Source organism: Lissotriton helveticus, chromosome 7, assembly GCF_964261635.1.
Source record: "Lissotriton helveticus chromosome 7, aLisHel1.1, whole genome shotgun sequence".
In the NCBI taxonomy this organism is placed as follows: Eukaryota; Metazoa; Chordata; class Amphibia; order Caudata; family Salamandridae; genus Lissotriton; species Lissotriton helveticus.
In genome coordinates, this window is record NC_136068.1 from 1,283,567,554 (window position 1) to 1,283,581,985 (window position 14,432).

General features: G+C 47.9%; 1 protein-coding gene across 4 annotated transcripts in view; it reads left to right on the forward strand.

Annotated features, from left to right (window-relative positions):
* Positions 1-14,432, forward strand: part of TMEM94 (transmembrane protein 94) — a 968,231-nt gene that overhangs the window by 391,187 nt on the left and 562,612 nt on the right. The gene's annotated exons all lie outside the window — the stretch shown is intronic.

Below are 14,432 nucleotides of genomic sequence, written 5' to 3' on the forward strand. Positions count from 1 at the left end.
ATCAAACTTCCCCCCTTAACTGGCAATTCAGCGTCCATTGCAGGACATCATCGCAGCTCCATACCTGGTCTCACTGGAGAGGTGAATCTTGGGAACTGTAGTTCGGAACAATTGACTACAGCTGCAACGCATTCAGAGGAGCTTGCTGACCTCACAATAATGGGAGGGGCCTAGTATTATAAGGAGGAGGTTGGACTCACCTCGTTTCAGCTGCGGCATCTGAGGAAGGCTCATGCGAGCAGAAATGCATCATGCTACAAAAAGCTGCTGAATAAAGAACCCCCGACAAGCTCCCCGCTGTGTCCTCATGCTTCTTTGTTGGAGAGGTGTTCTTTGTGTATATATATATATATATATATATATATATATCAGTTAACTCTCCCCGATTTTCACCTTCACCGTGAAAGAAAGAGCGCGGATCACATGGGCTAAATCAGCTGCAAAATTTAATGGTAATCCTTCTGCTATGCAGCGGCAGCCATGAAGCGTTTCGTCCCACGCAGGGGACTTTATCACATGACACGCTCATGGTTCAGCCATTGGTTTAAATATTTTACGGATTTTTTCTTTTCGTGAATGCTTGTGTCATGTGACATATAACCCTTAAAGTGCCAGTGCAAAAATAATTTTGAAAAACAGGACTTATAGTTTTTCCAATTTGGCATTGATTTACATTGCTCAATGTACAGAATTAATGCTCGAATGCTTGATTTCTGTTTGCCCCAAACCACTATACAATTTATGTACGCATGACCTCTAATAAATATTTACATATATATTTACATTCCCACATAAAAACAGAGGTAAATTGTTGTTTTCCACAGAAATTCATCTTATTTGTATTAACAAACATTCCAAAGGCTGAATGTACAATTCATTCATTTTCTATTCCTTCATATTTCAGCATTTCTAGAAATTACAACTCCTGATGAAAAAAAGAGACCTTCCCAAGAAAAAACAACCGTGTGAATTAAAATAAATAGTGTTGTTATGATACCAATTATGTGAACCCTAATATAAGAAAAACAATATTTTATATAAAAAGTATGCGAGTTATTCGAAAGCAGGTAGCAGTTGTTCTACTGGTGTTCTGATCTCAATATCATTTTAACCATCTAAAGGGAGAAAAAAGGGGGGAGGAAAGGGAGAATTAGAGTGGATAACGACAGGGAAAAGAGACTTGTTTTTGATTATAATAAAAAACATATATGTATATATATATGTCGGTCACATTTACTATATATACATTTTAAAACATATAAATACTGTTCATAAATCCCATACATTTCATATGGAGTTTTTAAAGATTTAACATTTTATCAAGGTTTAGCTCCGGTCTAAAGGCTAAAATTGCATGACTTGTCAGACATTGGTAACCAGTGCATAGATAGTTATTCCATTTCATTGAGTATCTGTATAAAAATATATAGAAAAATATAAATATATATATATATATATATATCATTCTCTATGCAGTAGAAAAATACAATCTGTATATAAATATATGGATCTCTAATCAGCAAATTTGATTACATCAACATCAATGTAAATACAACACAGTATACCTGTGCAACTAAAATGTCTACGATTTAGCACCCATGCAGCTGTCAGTCTTTAGCCTTCTGTCCCCAACTATTAATAACTTGATTATATAATGAAATAGATCTTTATATCACATAGACAACTATTGTAGTTCTTACAGTTCAAGGCTAGACCATAATTCTTCGGTTGCATTCAAGCCACCAGGGTGTTTGGTAGCTAAATTAAGAATGTACTGCATCTCTAGTTTGCGTAAAGCCTTAATACGATCACCCCCTCTCTTCAAGATGGGCACTGAATCAATTAAATAATAACGTAGATGTTGTGAATCCCCCTTATGTATTTCATTAAAGTGGCGCGCCACTGGATATGAGGGATCGTTATTTTTGATTGCTCTTAGGTGCTGTAACACTCTTTCGTGGCCTTGTAATACTGTGCTTCCCACATATTTCAAATTGCAGGGACACTCAAGTATATAAATCACATGGTCTGTTTTACAATTTAAAACCTTATCGATAACTATCTTTTTCACTAAATGGTGTTCTATATTTTGTCATCGATACTACGTGCTGGCATGCCTTGCAGGATTTACATTTGTTAAAGCCAGTACGTTGTGATAGCCATGTGTTTTTAATTGGTGGTCCACATGGATCATTTTTAACTAGAGTGTCCCTCATTGATTTGCCACGGCGGTATGTTATGGCCGGGTGTTGGGGAACTGTTTTGCCTATGATAGGATCTTGTTTGACCAAGTGCCAGTTCTTCTCAATTATCTTCCGAACTGGACCTTCCTGTTTGTTAAATCTCAAAACAAATCTAAAAGTATCCTCTTGTATATTCTTGCTTGTTCTCTCAGATCTGGGTGTTACCAATTCCTCCCTACCTATCAGGTTACTCTTGGAGAGAGCCATGTCTAAACATTTTCTCGTATAGCCTCTCTGTGAGAATCTCATTAGGCACTGTTCCTGGGCTAATTGCAGGGTTTGCTCATTGCTGCATATACGCTTCAATCTTAATAGTTCCCCATAGGGGATAATTTGGATCAAGTGCCCAGGATGGGGACTGCTCGCATGCAGCACCGCATTCCCCGCAGTGGGCTTGCGGTGTACCCGGGTTTCAAGCTTGCCCTCCTCAATGAATACTTCCATGTCAAGAAAGTTGACCCTGTTGTCACTGATGCAGGCGCTGAAATTTAAATTGAGGTAATTTGTGTTAATCTCCCCAATAAAAAACTCAGCCTCCTCTTTTGAGCCCTGCCAGACTACGAAAAGATCATCTATAAAACGCCACCAGGCCCTGATGTGCTGGGGCACGGTGACGTGGTGTTTTGCCATGAGAACCAGCTCCTCCCACCAGCCCATATGCAAACAAGCATAGCTGGGGGAGAAACTGGCTCCCATGGCAACACCTCTTTCTTGTTGATAATAGTTGTTTTGGAACATGAAAATGTTGTTAGTTAAACAATTCTCAATCGTACCTAACAGCATTTTTGTATGCTCATTGTGTTCGGGCCCCCTGCGCGCCAAGTAATAGCCTACAACTTCAAGACCATCTCTGTGCCTGATCGATGTGTATAAGGATGTAACGTCCAGGGTAATTAGCAAAAAATCTTCACACCATACGAAATTAAACATCTTTTGTATAAAATCACCAGTGTCTTTAATATATGATTTTAAAGATTGGACATGAGACTGAAGAAAGAAGTCTATGTGCACTGAAGTTCGCTCAAATATACTATTTCTGGCAGAGAATATCGGCCTACCTGGAGGTCTCATTGCGTCCTTATGAATCTTTGGGATGAAGTACAAGATAGGAGTCACAGGGTTGTTGTTCTTCAAATACTTGTACTCATCCAAGGATAGCAATCCTATACTTTTCCAGGCCGATAATTTGATATTGTAACTCCCATAAGTTGCCATCAATTTTTGTTTACAACTGCGACTGTAACATTCTGTGACATTTAACTGTGTCATAGCTTCGTGGATATAGTCCTCGTGCTTCCATAAAACAACATTACCGCCTTTATCAGCACTCCTTATAACTATACCATGGTTGTTACTAAGTTTAGTCATAAGTTGGTGAATTTGGAGCTCTTTTATGTCTTGCTTTTTCTTGTTATTTCCGGAAATGTTGCTTTGGACTTTCCTGTTTAAATTCTTTAAGTCCAACACCACTTGGTCCTGGAAGCTGTCAATTGTGTCTTTCATATTTATAGGGTAGAAATTGGATGGAGGTTTAAAGGAAGTTAGTTTATTGTTGTGTGCTAAAACAGGTGATGGCGGTGTGTTAAAAGCCATCGAGGAGACATCACCTTCCTCCAAAAGTGCTTCAAGTGTAGTCACCAATTGCTTCTCCTTAGACTGGGTCGTTGTTCCATCATTCTCATTATCCACTGGAGGGGTGTCTCCATTATTGCAAGGTGTCTTAGTGTTTTCTTTCATGTTACTCTGTTTGAAGTATTTATATGTACATTATTGTAGGTCGTTGAAAATCTGAGCAGTTGAGCCTCTGCAAGAGCTCCCAGCCTGACATCTGGGGAATAATTAAGGCATTTGAATCTATGAAAGATAACTGAGAGTTGTATTTACAGATAAGTAACTTTTTTCAAAGAATGGATTTTGAAGAGATTCACATTCTTGCATTATGACTAGCAAAGCAGTTTAAAGTAGGGAGGATGGCAGAAAGAGGCTCGCCTTGATTAAAGATATAGTGTAGCACTGCCTAACTGCTGTTTCTGATCTGGAATAAGTGTCCAAGCTGTAGTGTTTTTTATAGGTGTGCATTGATGCACCCTTTTCAGCTTTGAATAAGTCTGTGAGTGGCATTCATACAAACTGTGGTGCTGTGGCTGGACTGCTTCTTGTCTAGTAGGCTCTCACCTTGTGTGACAGGCGTCTGCCAGCCTTTAAATGGTAGAAACTGGTGCACGAAGCAATTTCAAATGGAAATGCCTTGTGTTGATCTGATGTTACATTTATCCTTGCTGTCAAATGACACACAAAGTTTTTTTAATCAATATCTTTTTTTTTCCATTTAGAAGTGTGCATAGAAAGCATATAATCATCATAACCATAACAACTAGTCGCATACAGGACCGGCATAAGAAAATCGGAAGTAAAAATCAGAATGTTTTTACACACAAGCAGGATTATATATGGAATCCAAAGTGGCAACATGTATGCCCCCTTCTATATTTAAGTTTTGCCCGTCAACAGCACTCCGGAGGATCACTGAGTACCCCATTCCCCACCCCCACCCCCCCATCCCCACCGGAAGCTCATGGGGCATCAATCAGGTTGTCCAAGCCATAGTATTTTATCCAGCAGCCCCATATCTTTATGAATTTCCATGAGAATCCCATGCTTTTATATGTGACTCTCTCGGTGGCCATGTACAGATCCATCCCTCGCCTCCATTCCTGGAGTGTGGGAGCCACTGCTGCTCCCCAGTGTCTGGCTACTTCTCTCTTGGCTATCACTAGGCCCAATACGTTGAAGAGTAGCTGGGGTCTAGTGATTTCTATATCACTCCGTACGCCCAGGAGGACAAACTTGGGGTCTATCGGGATAGGTGTCTCCAGTATTCTGCTCAATTCACCTATTATTACCTGCCAGTAGGGCTGTATGGCTGGGCAGCTCTACAAAGTATGTATAAAATCTCCCAGAGGAGTCCGACACCGTGGACATTCCGCGCTTTCTACCCGCCCGATATTGTGTAGTCTTGTCCCGTCATAACATGTTAGGTGTAAAATCTTGACTTGGATGAGGCGTTGATGGGCTTTGATTTTTACCTGTCTTGGGTGCATTGGGCTGCCTCCCAATCTATATTTTCCATGGCCCCCACCTCAGTCTCCCAATGGTCTCCGAGCTTACAGTTTATCAGGCATATTGTAATGAATCGGCCTGTATCTGAGGGACATTGCCTTATTTGTCAACTCGTCTTGCAGCAATCTCCCTTCAAGCTGCGCAAACTCCTGCAGCTCCATTTTTACAATCCGTTAAGCTAGCCACGCGTGGCTCAATGAGCATATTTCACCCTTAGTTCACCCTTGTCAATAATGTCCCCAAGCGAGGAGATTGCCAACAGTTCCCTTTGCGCAAAGCCCTGCAACTTACCCGATTACCTGAACCACTTCCCCTTCCACAACAGTGTTTCCTTAGTAGTTGTATGTGCCCATCTCAGGGTTCTTGTCTACCTGACCCAGGCTTCTAGTGTGACTCAGGTGGCTGGGAGCAGCCTATGTATCCCTCTACCCCTGTATAATTAGTATAGGTAGGAATGGGGTACTAACGTCTCCCTTTCTAGTCTGTATGTGGGGTGAGCTCTAGCTGCATGTATCCAGTCATTGATCAGGCCAGATGGGTGGGCCAGTAATAGACCTCAACATCTGGTAGCGCGATCCCACCCTTATAGGGGTTGCGTTGTGTCCATAACACTATTCACAGATGTTTCCCTAGCCATAGTAATGAACGCAGGTCACGGTCGATTTCTGTGAATACCTTCCTTGGGAGCTGGTGATAGGTGTTTTGATGGGTGTTTAAGAGTCAGGGTAAAGTAATCATTTTGAATACGGTTGTATGCCCCATTAACGTCAAAGGCAGGCCCCTCCATCTTTTTGCGTGCTCTTTTAATTTATAGAGCACCTTCCTGACATTATGGTGGCAGCAAACCTCAGCATGGGGGAGTATTAAAAATATCAAGATGTTTAAAACCCTCACTAATCACCTTTAAGCCCCTGGGTAGGCCAGTGTATGTCCTGGGCCGGCACATAAGTCGAGAGCCCTCGGCTTATTATCACAGACCTGTAAAATCATTTGTGTTGCACAAATAATAATTGCGATCAATTTTTGTCAAATTTAAGATCATAGTCCGTAAGTTACGGGGTCAGTATTTCCGGTCTCAAATTTTTTAGATTTTTTAGGATTAATATCCAAATTCATATCTAATCTGTAAAGAATAAATATCACAACAGTATTTAGTGGAGATTATGTTGTCACTGCGATCTCTTTCATCATAATGGATACTAATGTAGACATTCCACCAACATAAACGACCGACACCAGAAGTCCTGTGTCCACCATTACAATCTAAACAAGAAAAACAATGAGTGTTTTTCTTGAACATATCAGTGAGAGAGAAAATCAAAGCACAACATTTTGAGGGACATCTTTGTGTTGGTGCTATACAAGATAAAGTTGTAGATCATCATATAAATAATACAATAATATCAGTCATTTGAAACATTGGTCCTCATGGTACACATTTAAGATAAGAAAACCCAGTTGTTTATCATTTAGAGAAATTCATGAAGATCTTTAACAATGTTGATCCCACATTCAACTGCACGTAGCTTAATGATCCATAAGCTCTCTGTCTTGCGTAAGCAAGACAATTCATCGCCACCTCTCGGACCCATGTTTACGTTCTCAATACCATGAAAGCCCAGCTTGTGTAAGTCATTTGCATTGTGTGTTTTGTTGAAATGTACTGCCAGTGGGTATTGAGTGTTATTGTTCTTGATAGCACGTATATGTTCCTGAATTCTATCCTTTAGGGACCTGATGGTACTCCCTATATATATTTTGCCACATACACATAAAATGCAATACACCACAAACTTTGTATTACAGTTTATGAAGCTATTGATGCTGTATGTTCTTTCTGTATTGTATTTGAACTCAGTCTTTTTGTGTAACCCAAAGCAACATATACTGCAATTTCCACAACAGTAGAAACCTGTTTGTGTGCTACGTAACCAATTCTCACTCCTGATGGGTGGTACAAAGCTTGGGCACAAATGCTGCCTCAATGTCTTTCCTCTAGCATGTGTGATAACAGGATTGTTTCCTACTAGTGTTTTAAGATCCGTGTCGTGTGTAAGTAGGTGCCAATGTTTCTTCAATATCTTGTATACATCAGTACTGGCACTGGAGTACGGTGCGATAAAATTCAACTTCCTGAATTTCTTTTTTTCTTCTTTGCCTTTTTTGTTTATCAACAGGGTAGATCTCTTGATTCGATTCACCTTATTTCTCGCCTGTTTGATAATGGCAGAGGAATAGCCTCTCTGTGTGAATCTACGTTCCACATTGTCTAATTCCCCATTTAGAGCAGATTCCACACTACAATTCCGTTTAATGCGTAGCATCTCACTGACTGTTTGGAAGAATACTTATATTACTGAGTTTGGAAATAATGATATTGGTGTGCTCAGGTGTTTTTTGTGTATAGTGCTGGAGAAGGTGTTTGCACTTTTGGGAATGCCTGAAGAGATACGAACGGATAATGGGCCTCCATTTCAGGGCCAAGACTTTAAAGAGTATCTGAGCCACCTTGGTATCAAGCATCGCCGAGTAACTCCCCAGTGGCCACAGGATAATGGTGAGGTGGAAAGATTTATGAGGACTCTGAACAAGTCGCTGAGGATAGGAGTGGACCAGGGGGCAACCTGGAGAATTGCCTGCATCAGTTCCTCAGAGCCTACACACACACACCTCACTGCACCACCCGGTGTGCTTCCAGTGACCTGCTCATGAAGCGGGCGGTACGAGACGGCATCCCCACGAGCGAACAATGGGCTCCCGCGGTCCTGGAGACAAAGCAGACCCAGGCGAGATGACAACACAACAATGACCGAGCCAGTCAAAAAAAGGGGGCCCGTCTGTCAGCCATAAGAGAAAGGGACTATGTTGTAGTAAAGGACAGGCATCCTGGATCCAAGTTCCGCACGCCATTTGAACAGAAGCTGTGGAAAGTGGTGCCGGTAAAAGGTAGAAGGGGCAGCCAGCAGATGGCCCTCAACGCGTCGCGGTTCAAAAAAGCCAAAAGACCTGAGGAGGGTGTAACTGAATCAGAGTCTAAAGGGTGGAGTGAAGGTGAAGATCTAGCAATGGATGAGTACACCAGAGCTGAAGACCATCGGATGTACAAACGAGAACAATGCCAGGAAGAACCAGCGGCTAGCATCGTCGGTTCCACCGAGCCAAGAGAGGACGCATCCGGAAGTAACAGGAGCAGCCAGCATTACAAACTGAGGGATAACCCTAAACCCAGCTCGAGGCTGCGCGACTTCATGTGCTGAAGAAGACTGAAAGAGCAAGTGTTCATCCAGATGAATGACTGCTGAAACAAACTGTTTTATGTTATGTTATGTTGTAATGGTTGGTACCCGCACAAGTTCTGTGGGTTAGATGGGATGTAGTGAGCCACCCGGCCACTGCACAACAATGTTGCACACACAATTCCCTGGGCTTGGTCGGACCGGGGAGTATAAATAAAGGGCGACGTCAGTGCACGTGGCTGACGGCGCAAACTAAGTACCAGTGCAGACCTCCTCTTATTGTGTCTGCCATTTATTTAGGCCTCGCCTTAGCTTTGCCCCTTAGTAGTCGGCTGTAGCCCCAGGCCGCACTCCCAGGGTCTGCCCTGTTACCCCCGGTGATCACCCCACAACAGGGGGGTGCAGGTCGACTCCCCGGAGTCCAGCCCCGCCCTTCAGATCGTCTCAATTTCCTTCCGGTAACCCATTGGGGAACTCCGCCTTGGTCCGAGGCGCAGAATCAGGACGAGCAATCCCCCATCTTTTACCTCTCAGGCCGGCACTCACACTCTTCCCCAAGCAGGCCCTTCCGGCCGCGTCCAGTCAAAGACCACCTGATTTTTGCCGGGTAAGATAGGGTCTTCACACTGTCCACTTTGATTGTGGCTGATACTTAACGATTCAGCAGGATTGTAGTCGGATAATGCGGCTCTGGCCAGATGCTCTCGAAGAACACTGCTTTCACAGACATGTCGCAGGCCACACACCAGAAAAAGTTGATCTGATTTGTGGAAAGTACTTATTATTTTAAGCATTGTTTACTATCTGTGTGTAATACCCTTTCTGCCTGGCTGAACATCAGAGCGAAGATTGTCAGCAAAGCACAAGTTACTTACCTTCGGTAACGATATATCTGTAAGAAACAGTAGTTAGTATTAGATTCCTTACCTTAGAATATCCACAGGCGTCAGACTGGATCCGGAAACTTTTGCGTAGCAGTACCCTTGCGCACCGGTAGGCATCGTCTGCGAATCCGTCGTCGTTGGTGCCGGGATGACGTCGCCGGAGTACTTAGACGCCGCCCTCGCGCGCTGACGTCAGTTCTTATACACAGCTTTTCCGCGCCTGAAACGCAGAGCCATGATAAAAACCAACACTGGTGCCATGAAAATAGGGCCCTGAAAGGGGATGACCTTAACCCTAGATATCGGTTCGCAGAACGGGGAGGATGGGTGGGGCAGTAAGGAATCTAATACTAACTACTGTTTCTTACAGATATATCATTACCGAAGGTAAGTAACTTGTGCATTTGAAAGAAACAGGTTAGTATTAGATTCCTTACCTTAGAATAGATACCCCAGCAATACCAACCCCGGTGGTGGGTCTGCGAACCAGTGATCACACCAGAAAGTCCTGGAGAACGGAACGGCCGAAAAAGCCATCTCTCCGGACTTGGCCGTCCAGGCAGTAGTGTCTTGCGAACGTGTGCAGCGAGGCCCACATAGCTGCCTGACAGATGTCCTGCAAGGGGACTCCCCGACCCAGGGCAGTAGTAGCCACCGTGGCCCGAGTGGATTGGGCCCTCAGCCCAACAGGAGGCTCCTTCGTTGCCAAAGAGTAGCATGCCTTGATGCACAACACGACCCACCCACCGAGAGGTGGTCCGTTTGTGCACCGCCCGCCCCTTCTTAGCGCCCACGTAACCAACAAAGAGTTGGTCATCCACCCGGAACTGGCGAGTGCGATCCAGATAGTATGAGAGCGCACGTTTTGGGTCCAGACGGTGGAGCCGCTCTTCCTCTTTAGAGGTATGCGGAGGCGGAAAGAAGGTGGGTAAGGTTTTGGACTGCCCGATGTGGAAGGCTGTGACTACCTAGGGCAGGAAAGAGGGTCTTGTCCGCAACACAACCTTGTCCAGATGGACAGAAAGGAAAGGAGGTTTAGAGGAAAGAGCCTGGAGCTCATTCACTCTCCTGGCAGAGGTGATGGCAACCAAGAAAGCAGTCTTAAGTGTAAGAAGACGGAGAGGACAGTTATGAAGCGGCTCAAAGGGAGCCCACATGAGGTAAGTCAGAACCAGGTTCAAGTCCCACTGGGGCATCACGAAAGGAACAGGGGAAAACATATGAGTGATGCCCTTCAAGAATCTATTAACAATCGGGGACTTGATCAAAGAAGGCTGATCAGGTAGCCTCAAGAAGGCGGAAAGGGCAGAAAGGTAGCCCTTGATAGTGCCCAGAGCAGAGCTCTGCTGGGCAAGAGAAAGAAGGAAGAGGAGAACCTCAGAAAGGGGGGCAGAGAGTGGATCCACAACCTTTGCTGTGCACCATGCCACAAATCTGTTCCACTTGCAGGCGTATACCCAGTTTGTGGAGGGACGCCTGGCTGCCAGAATCACATTACAAACTTCAGGAGACAAGTCAAATGGCCTCAACTGTCGCTGCTCAATCTCCAAGCATGGAGGTGGAGACTGGACAGGTTCGGGTGGAGGACCGTCCCCTGCTGCTGCGACAGAAGGTCCTCCTGAAGAGGCACACGAATCGGGGGATCGACAGACATGCTGAGTAGCTCTGGATACCAATATTTTCGTGCCCAGTCCGGAGCCACAAGGATAACTTGGGCCCGGTCGCGCCTGATCTTCTTCAGCACTCTGGGCAGAAGTGGTATAGGCAGAAAGGCGTACAACAGACCGCAGCTCCACTCGCGACGTAAAGCGTCTCCGAGCGAGTGCCGCCTTGGAAATTCCAACGTGCAGAACTGATGACATTTCACGTTCTCTTCTGTGGCGAATGGCTCTAACCAAGGTTCTCCCCACTGCTGAAAGAGGCCTTGCGCCACGTCCGAGTTCAGACGCCATTCGTGATCCATCATGCACCGACGGCTGAGTTCGTCCGCCCTTGTGTTCAGGGAACCTGCCAGTTGTTGAACCACCAGGGTCACGCCCTGATGTTCCAGCCACTGCCAGAGGCGCAGAGCCTCCTGGCATAGGGTCCATGACCCCACCCCAAGCCTGAATATCCCAAACCCGCTGTTCGAGAGGATAAACCCGAAACTGCGCCGAGTCTAGAACCGCTCCGATGAAGAGGAGCTTCTGAGAGGGACACAGGTGTGACTTCGGCACATTGATGGAGAACCCCAGCAGGTGCAGGAGGTCGGCCGTAGTCTGGGGGTGGCTGACGACTGTCTGGGGTGAGCCCGCCTTCAACAACCAGTCATTGAGGTAGGGAAAGACTGAAACCCCTAACCTGCGCAGATGAGCTGCGACCACCGCCATCACCTTCGTGAACACCCGTGGGGCGCTGGTAAGGCCGAAGGGGAGCACGGTAAACTGAAAGTGCTTGTGGCCTACCGTGAACCGCAGGTAACGCCGGTGGGCCGGCAGGACGGAGATGTGAAAATAAGCGTCCTGCAAGTCCAACGCTACCATCCAGTCTCCCGGGTCAAGGGCAGCTCAGACCTGAGCCAGTTTCAGCATCTTGAACTTCTCCTTCCGGAGGAAGCCGTTGACGTTCCGCAGATCCAACATAGGGCGTAGGCCCCCTTTGCCCTTCTTGGGTACCAGAAAGTGGTGGGAGTATCAACCACACCCTACTTCTGGCCCAGGAACGCGCTCGATGGCCCCCTTGGCCAAGAGGGCCGTAACTTCCTCTTGCAGAAGCTTCAAGTGATCCCCCGACACGCGGTGGTACTGCGGTGGCATGGCTGGAGGGTTCGCCTCGAAGGGGAGGGAGTAGCCCCTTCGGACGATTTGCAGCACCCACCTGTCCGATGTGACAGTGCGCCAGTGGAGGTGGTAAAAGCGAACTCTGCCCCCCACTGGCGTCACATGGGCCTGAAAGCTCGGACTAGGAGGGTTTTGAGGCGGATACTGCGGAAGTAGGTGCGGACTGGCCTTGCCGGTGTCCCTGACCGCCGCCACGGGGGTTTCCACGTCCGCCACTGCGCTGGATGGTAGTCTGCGGCCCGTGGCTGGCAGGACATGTGGGGGCGCCCCTTCCTTGGCCACGAAAGGGGCGAAAGGCAGCTGTTTGCTGGCGCGGGGCCGAGAGGCCCAAGGACTTGGCCGTAGCCCTGGAGTCCTTAAAGCGCTCAAGCGCATGGTCTGCCTTGTCGCCAAGGAGGCGACGGCCATCAAACGGCATGTCCATAAGGGTGTTTTGGACATCAGCGGAAAAGTTGGCGGACCTCAACCAGGTGCCACCGTCGTTGCCATCGCTCTGCCCAGCCCACACCGGACGGAATACCGTGCCGCATCTCGACCCTCCGCAAGGGCTTGGGCGAGTTTAGTCCGGGCCTCCTCCGGACATTGTCAGCACGTCTGCGACCATGTCCCACAGAGAGTGGGTGTAGCGGCCCAAGTGGCATTCGGTGTTGACTGACCGCAACCCCAAACTCATGGAGAAGAATACCTTCTTCCCGTATTGCTCATACCTGTTGGATTCCCGATCGGGGGAGCTGTCGGGAATGCGGTTTGGGAGTTAGAGGTCTGGATGACCAGGCTCTCGGGGTGGGGTGGGTGGACAGGAAGCAAGGGTCGCCCAGAGCCGGGTGGTGGCGCCTGGCCACGTTCCTATCTACAGGCGGACCTGTAGCGGGCTTGGACCAAGTGCCCAGAAGAACATCTGACAAGGCCTCATTAAAAGGCAGAAGAGGCTCGGCCGAGCTTGCCTGCGGTTTAAGGACCTCAGTGAGGAGGTTAGTCCTCACTGCCGCTACGGGGAGCTCAAGGCCCAAGGCCTTGGCAGCCCGCGTGAGCACCACACTATAGGCAGCCCCCTCCTCCGTAGCCACGGTACTAGGGGAGACAAAACCAGTGTCGGGCGAAGTGTCCAGACCATTGGCCTCCCCAAGCTCACCTGTCCAGTCCTGAGAAGACTGACACTCAAGTGCCAGAGGGTCCTCGGACCCCTCCCAATCCTCCTCATCACCCATCACCTGGTACTCCGGTTCAAAGGATGGGGCAGGGTCGTAGAAGTAAAAATCTCCCACTGGCGTCGAGAGCGGCGCCGCTCCGACACCGGACCCGAATCGAGGGTAGGACCGGGGACGGCGGCGTCCTGGGACGGCGCCGGGGGCTACATCCTAGGGGCCGGCCCCGGCGAGGTCGTTAGGTCGACCGGCGACGATCCGGATCTGGTGGGTCCCTGTGGCACCAGGACCGAAGTCGCCAGCGTCGGGACCGAAGTCGCCGGCGGTGCTGAAGCACCCGACGGTGCCGGGGCCGAAGCACCCGGACCGCGTGGGGACCGAAGGTGCCGCAGAACCCGACGGATGAGCGAGCGACCTTATGGCCATGAGGAAGGACTCTATCTCCTCCGGCGTCACGTTCTGCCCTGGGACCGGCGGGTATGGAGCAGGCCGCGACGCCTGCGGCTCCGGCGGAGCCGCAGGGCGGTGTCACCCGAAACCCCGGCCGCGTCACGCAAGCGTCGGGGGGTGGGGGGGAAGAGTCAGAAGAACGATGGCGCCTCTTAAACTTCTTGTGCCTCTTACCTGAGGACTTCGAGCTCGAAGACTGATGACGACTCCCGGAACTGTGGAGATTCCGGCCCTGCGACCGGTCCCTCGACCTCCTTCCGGACCGGGACCTCAAGCGGCGCGGGGCTGACTGCTGGAGCTCGAGTCGCTTGCGGGACCGCTCCCGTCTAGCTTTAGACGTCGGGGCCCGGCAGTCTGAGCAGGACTTGTCGTCGTGGTCGGGGCCCAGACAGTGAAGGCACCGGTGATGGGGGTCGGTAACAGACATCAGTTAGCTGCAATCGACGCAGGGTTTGAACCCGGGCATCCCTACCGGCACCGTCTGAGTCGAGAGACTTCGAAAGATGATCAAAAAGGATCGAAAAAGTTAGTCAAA